Genomic DNA, 7581 nt, shown 5'->3' with positions numbered 1-7581 from the left:
GTTCGTGAATTACACTAACTTTTTCTCCCTCAACTCTAATGGGAAAAACTTTCAAGAAAGGTCGTTTCAAATGCTCCTCAATCTACCGGGCCTTCCCTTAAGGCTATCTCATACCTCCATTGCTCCAAATACACTTGTACCACATCTTTAAATTGGTAAGAGGCTAGCTCCAATTTGTCCCTAGAAGTTACTCCCGTAGCATCTTCCACCTTAAACACGTTATCTATAAAGCCTTGTGGATCCTCATCGACCTTAGTGAGATGAAGTGTTTGAGGATTCATCCTCAAGGAATCTTGGATTCTATAAGCGGGAGAACTTTTATTGGGGTTTACATGAGGTCGAACTCCTTGGTTCGCTTGGTCCGTCATGGCTTTAAAATGAGTAATGACAATTTAAGCTTGATTTGTTATGACTTGGGTGAAAGTTTGAAAAGAAGCCCCTATCTCCACATTAGACATATCCCCTTCAATATTGGGATCTTAAGGACCTTGGGACACTTCAGGGGGAACCTTCTCGTTCACATTCTCATGATTAAATATAGGGACTTTTTCACCCCTTGGAGAAATCCCTTATTTATTAATCCTTCCTCAACTCTTATTGCGTTTGTCCTTCTTGTATTCATATCCTATAAACACATGATAAGAAGATCAGGAAAAAGAAACTTTTAGAACTCAAATATATGGCATGACAAAAGATTAATGAAGAAAGTAAAACTTCTATCGTACTACAACCCATCACTCATAGATGTGTCGCGACTCACACCAATGAAAAAGAGTGTACTAGATGTAACTTCTGAGACTTTGAACCTTAAGACAATTATCCATAACCTTATGATCTAATACCAAGTTTTGATGATCGAGGAGCACCCCCTAGAAGTTACAGGACATACTTAACCTCTCAGAGGTCTTTTACAAGCTTCTTAGCTTTCTGTTATCACATAGGTAGGAAAAGTAGTGCGGAATTTAAAATATTCACGATGTAGTCAATACGAAACTTATTCATAAAATATCAGGAACAAAGTCTCATTATCATAATAAAACTAATACACGTCATAACATCATAGGGTCATGAAACTTTACATTGAAAGAAACATACAAAGTCTTATACAATGTCTTAAAAGAAAGAAACTAAAATAAACATTGTTCATGTACTCCAACATATGAGAACATACATATCTTGAGAGAATCCACGTCCTAAGCTTCACCTTCTAAGAACCTTCACTTGTCTTCCACCTATACCCATAGAAATATAGAAATGTATGGAATTAGTACAAACATTGAATTAAAAATTGCAATATCCAAAAACATGATTAAAAATAGACATTTTAGTTTTAAACATACTTTCGATTCTATTTTGGTAAAACCTCATGAATAAAGTTTACAAGACATCATATAAGTTATTATCAATGTACAAGGTAATACTTTATTGATTCACAACATATAGCCATTTTTATTAAGTAACAAATTAATCATTTAGACTTTCCTATACAAAGTTATCCTAAGACTAACCTAGGTAAGAGATGAAGAAACCGCCCATACAATTTCTTCAATATACCTAAATGGTCCTTAAAACTACCAAAGATAAGAATACTTCATTTAAACTCAACATTCAATACTAAAGATTCTAGAGGAACTATATATGTAATTAAGAACTTCACATAAAGACCATCCTCAAAGACAAACCCCTAAGTTACACTAGTGCAATGTGAAGGTAGCATGCCATACTACTACTTCAACTTAGTGCTCCTTATGAATCCCCCTATTCTAGGCACATCACATTCAATCATTACCTAAACATAGTCAACATTAGACATAAGCTCAACATGCTTCATTACATAAGACATATTGTTAACTTACTTCATTAACTACATATAGTAACCCATTCATACATTTACTTTATAAGGAAACACCAAGAATCCCTCCAAGTGTCTACTTGTGCAATGCATAGATGATGTCCCATTCCACGACCTACCTTAAGTAGTTCACCCTTAGGAAGACCTAGTTCGTTACATTAATTTGTTGGGGCTAGATTTAACCGACATAGACCATGAGTGCTTGGCATGGAATTACAGTATTAACCCCTATCAGATGGGGGATCCCCACATGGCTAAGGTAGGGCATTCTTTTAGCTTTTACATGGATCTCTAATAGCTAGACCTATGTGGGCGCATTGTTTAGCAATAAGGGGATTGCTTTTAAGTACTACATCTCAACTTACGAAGAGTACTCATTATCACATCCCGAAAATACACCCTAGGCGATATGGCATTCTCGGAATGCAACCGGCATACTTGACCTCCGGTGGCCTTGCACAAGCCCTTTTCGTATTGTTCATCGTATATACATAATGAAAAGTAGTGCGTCATGAAACATTAAAATATGTTTTAAAAAAATCTTTCATTAGAAATCATAGGAAATACTAAGTCTTAATCTCATCAAATCTTAGACAAGAGAATACTTTGAACACGGCCCATACTAAAAAATATAGAAATACTTAGTCTAATACAATACTTCGATAAAGGAAATAAAAGACATCTTATACCCTCGAGTCAAATGAGGACATACCTCAACTTCACTTGAATGATGCTACGATAGTCTTGCTTCCTAAATGCTCCTCACCTACAAACCACTATAGACATAGATAAAAGCATGAAATAAGTAAAACCACATATATGCATAATGCATAAAATCATGAAAATAGACATTTATTAGAAATATGCATCCTTTTGCCTTAAATATCATAACATGATCATAATAACAACATTTAAGATATTAGAGACACATAAGATAACATTTAAGAAATTTAGTACATTTTAGGAAATGTTACAGTAAGCTTAGCCTATTTTAAAGTGAACTATATTATCCTTACAGTGACTATTTTTCATGTTATAGTGAATCCTATCAATTTCATCAGGAACACTCTCTAGTATGTAATCTTCTTACTAAAATCTATCGTAAGAATAACTTAAGAAATAAAAAGAGAGACCGCCCATATAACTTCTCTAGGTACACCTAAATGATCCTCAAGACAACAAATAATGAGATCAAAACACACCGACAAGACATAACACATATGAACAGGATATCCTTCTACCAAAGGTGATCCTAAGTTTCACTTGAGTGAGTTGTGAAGTGAAAACCCATACAATCACTTACACACACACTCAAGAGATCCTATAGAATACCTAATATAGAATCATTCTCACTAAATACATCAAGATGTAAATAATATGTATTAGTCGTCCAAAGGCTATCAAAACACTTACTTAAGTAAATCGAGAAGATAACGTCCATGATTGACCTCTTGAAGACTACCTAAATAATCCTTAAGATTATCTAAGGTTTATATCATGTCCACATAATCAACCTCTTCCCTAGCTAGAGTCATTCTTAAGACTTATCTAGGTAAGATACGAAGTAACCATTCCTATTCCCCCTTCACACCTTAACTAGACAACCCTAAACTACTCTAAATAAGTACCTATTCATTTAACATACTTTCTTGACTTAAGACATTACACCTTAGTTAATTTAATAATTATTAATCACATAAGAACATTTCAGTAATGGTCTTGCACAAGACTCTAAATAAAACCTTCAAAGCCTATTGTGCAATGTCTAGATAGCATCCCATACAACCACCTAACCTTCATAGAAATTCTCTAATGCTAATAGCTATCTCATATGATGAGAATAGGCAATAACCGACATAGACCATGATATCTAGACATAGAATTTGGAGTTCTAACCTACTCCAATGAGAGTGTTATACTTTCCAAGGCTATAAATAGCACACATCCAATATAGGCACATGGTTAAGGAATATGAAAGGTCTTTATGAACTCATTCCTTATCTAGTTCATAACCCAATCACATTCACCCTACTAAAGAGGTACAGTAGGGCTACCTTTTAATGGTGACTAAGATAGATCATTATCACTTTTCTAAGGATGATATGATGTCGTTCGAGCCAACGAACTCTAAGTCCATCATACTTTACACGAAGGATACCTTTACAACTTTTCGACTCCAACATTCATAACCTTACCACTAGGTTTAAGATTCCACGTACATGGCCTTCTTAACATCATCTAAGGTGTCACATATTATTAATTAATACATGACAAGTGTGCACTAAGCCTACCTTGTCAAGAAATCTCATATAAACATATCATCTATACATGTATCAAGTAAGGGCACAAGTATACCAAAACAAGACACAACATTCTTTAGTTTATCACATATAGCATATCTTTCTTTGAAGAACTTGGGAATGACCCTTATCATCTATATGTTATCCTATACACTACTATATCATCATCAATATAACCACCACAACTCATATAGTCAAGTAGGAGCAATCATGCATCAACGTCTAAGACTACACATATAAGCACATAGTCATAGTCTACATTATCTCCCAACATACATAGAAAGAACACATACTTTAACATTACTTCACAGGTAGATAGATATATTTATAGTTCACTGAAATCAACTACACTAATCCTCTTAATACTTCAAGTAGTATCAAGAAAGCCATGATCATCATATTCCAAATGTAACGCCGACAAGGCTATATCAATTGAAAGTAAGGCACATAACACCACCACCATAAGTGGACCGTACCAATCACAACATAATTGAAGTCCAATTAAAAAAAATTAGGGCAACCTACCACCACTCCATTTTTAACACTTCAATCCTATGCCAAATCATCCAATTCAATACCATAAGGCCCTTACCCATGGCCATTAACAATAGTTCAATACATAAACTATGATATTCAATGAAACTAGGTCAATTAAATATATATTCATTAATCTAAGACAACCTATATATCAATTCAATATAATTATAACATCAATCAATAGCCTATAAAAAACCACACTAGAATTCATAAGCATTAAGTCCAAATCACTTAACCCATAAAGTAGTGAAAAACTAGGGTTCATAAATTACATGGGTTTATAGTTTAATTGAATTAAAATGATATAATTAACAACACTTCAATTAATATTCAATCCTTTAAATATTTTAATGCAAGAACCCATGGATAGATCATAAAATTGGACAATTCATCTTTCAAAACTTCAGAAAACTTCTTCGAAAGTTGGGCTCCTTGATGAATAGAGTTTAAAGGATCAAAAATCATACCTAAATAAAGATAATACTCCAATTTGAGAAGGATCTACACTCAATTCTCTAATCAAAGCCCTTCATTGAGTTTTGGCTCCAATGGAGTTCTAGAGAATTTCTAAGAGAATTTGGGTTTTGATTTTGAAGAATGAAATCCTCCAAGTGTTAACGACAAGTATACATGTTTAAAATATCCAAAAGACCCTAAAGGAACCTCCAAAATTCTAATTTGGACGTGAGGTGAATTTACAATTTCACCCCTACCATTACAGGGAATTGCGCAGGGTGCCAATCCTCACAGACGGATAGCCATCGACAGCCCATCCCTTATCCAACATCTGTTCTGTTGGTCTGTGATTCTGGACTGAGGCTTCTCTTTGGCTTGGATTCTCCCAATCATAAGTTTCGACCTGTTACCCCACATATATGGGGCGTCGACTGATCCACGAGGTGTCGATTGCCTCTGTAGGTTGATCTGGTTTTCGACAGCTTGGGTACTGTTGTAGGGTCCTTTCTCAAGGACCCTTGGATGGTACTTGGGGATGTTTTTCAGGAAATTTCCAACTCGAATAGGTTCGTATTAGAGTTTAGGACCTCTCACATGAAATTCACCAAAACGAACATGTAAAACTCAATGAAACATACCAAGACTCACAAGGTCGTTTCAAGGCAAACTTTTTGAACGTCATGGACGTTCTTGGATGTTTGACCTCCAAACTTCACTAAACTTGACCAACTGCCTATAAAATCTATAATAACTCATATAATGACCTCATGGAAACACACAATTAGGCGCATAAACATATATGAGGCACATAGGTGACTTAGTCGTCGAACGGCTTGGTTGTCCCTTGACGTTTCACTTCAAAATCACCTAAAACTCTAGACAGTGCCTCAATACAACATTATAGACCATTTTAAAAGATGATACCATCATTACAACCATGTTAGTCACTAGCATCACCTAAGTCATTTATAAGGATTTTATATTCATCTCAAATGGTACATTGGATACAACATCTCTTCTCACGAAGAGTAACCACCCCTTCTTCAATTCCTCTCAGTGCTAAGCATAACTCTTCTAAGGAGTCTTGACATTCTTACATTCCCTGGATATAGTTTAAGAGATAGATACTAAGTACTAAATATTAATCTAACATTCATTCATTGGAAAGCTCTTGGGAATAGCGAGGTTACTACTAAGCACTTCATCTATACTCCCGAAGAGTGTCCACCCAAAAATCAACCTTTTTAATTTATTAGATCTCTTAGGAATATTGATGTTGATTCTATGCACTATATCTCTACTCACGAATAGTGTATACCCCCAAAATCCTCCATTCGTTCTTAACTTCATTTATTCTTTCCTTGTGTGTGTGAGTACATGTGAGAACACCTTTCATATGATCACCATCATTCATAATCATGAAATTCTAAACATAATCATTCTACATTAATACACACAAAAAAAACCTCACATTGACATTACACTTCATCTTTACATAGTATCTTCAAGACACACATTCTCCACTTCATAAGACATCTTATGCATATACATCATAGCATCACTTTACCTCCTGTTTAATGCCTATAAGGCCATATTCACAATCCTTGACCATATTTGATCAATTCTTCAATAATTCATCATAATAATGCATAAATGGCAGTAGATAGTCACATTACAACGTACGAAAAACACAATTGTAACATTATCCATTCATATTCAGCAAACCCAATTCATAAGTAAAAATTTGAGTATTTACATAAACATGGGTCCATTGAGTTTTTGATCATAAAAACATCACTTTATATTGAAAAGATCATAATCTATACATTAATATCTTTTCACGCAAAGACCCATACTTAGAATTCAAAATAGAAAAATTTAGGATTTGAAAACCATTTTGAAAAGCCTTTGATTTGGCTTATTGAATAAGAGAAAAATCAAGAAAGAATTTTCATACCTTTATTGAAGAAAGACCACGAAATTAGGGTTGGAAACTTGAAGACTTTGACCTTCTTCCTTCGAGCCTGAAGTTCATCAATGGAGGATTTAACTAGAGAGAAAATTTTTAGAGAAGGGAGGCATTATAATTATTTAATTCTAATAGAGGGTTGGTTTTTCTTATTATGGTAATGGATTTTTAATGACCTAAAATAAATATATAATACACCCCCAAAATACCCAAAATATGTCTACATTAATTGGACCATTTTAAAAAAGTCAAACATAACTTAAAGTATTGGAATTATCATGGGAAGCAAGTCTGCGATGCGGGTCTTTTCTCACAAGATTTTTCAAAATAAATTTTGAGAAACTAGATTCCACGACGTGGAAAAAAACTTTTGTCTTGGGTGAACTAGTTTGCAACGCAGACTCGTTTCAACCATGTGCAACTTCTTGCTGCCTTGGGCAGCTTGTTGGCCAAAGGTTGGGTCCTCC

The 7581-nt window shown here is 34.5% G+C and overlaps 1 long non-coding RNA gene across 1 annotated transcript; it reads right to left on the bottom strand.

The window, feature by feature from the left end:
* Positions 1 to 1057: 1057 nt before the first annotated feature.
* Positions 1058 to 7235, bottom strand: LOC138337134 (uncharacterized). Its single transcript, XR_011210561.1, has 3 exons — positions 7103 to 7235; positions 2565 to 2628; positions 1058 to 1232 (listed from the first exon to the last, which is right to left on the bottom strand). It is a non-coding gene; the product is annotated as an uncharacterized lncRNA (long non-coding RNA).
* Between the last annotated feature and the right edge of the window lie 346 nt (positions 7236 to 7581).

The sequence above is a fragment of the Solanum lycopersicum genome, chromosome 7 (assembly GCF_036512215.1).
Source record: "Solanum lycopersicum chromosome 7, SLM_r2.1".
Taxonomy (NCBI): domain Eukaryota; kingdom Viridiplantae; phylum Streptophyta; class Magnoliopsida; order Solanales; family Solanaceae; genus Solanum; species Solanum lycopersicum.
The sequence above is the reverse complement of the archived record's forward strand: the minus strand, read 5'-3'. Positions and strand labels throughout refer to the sequence as shown.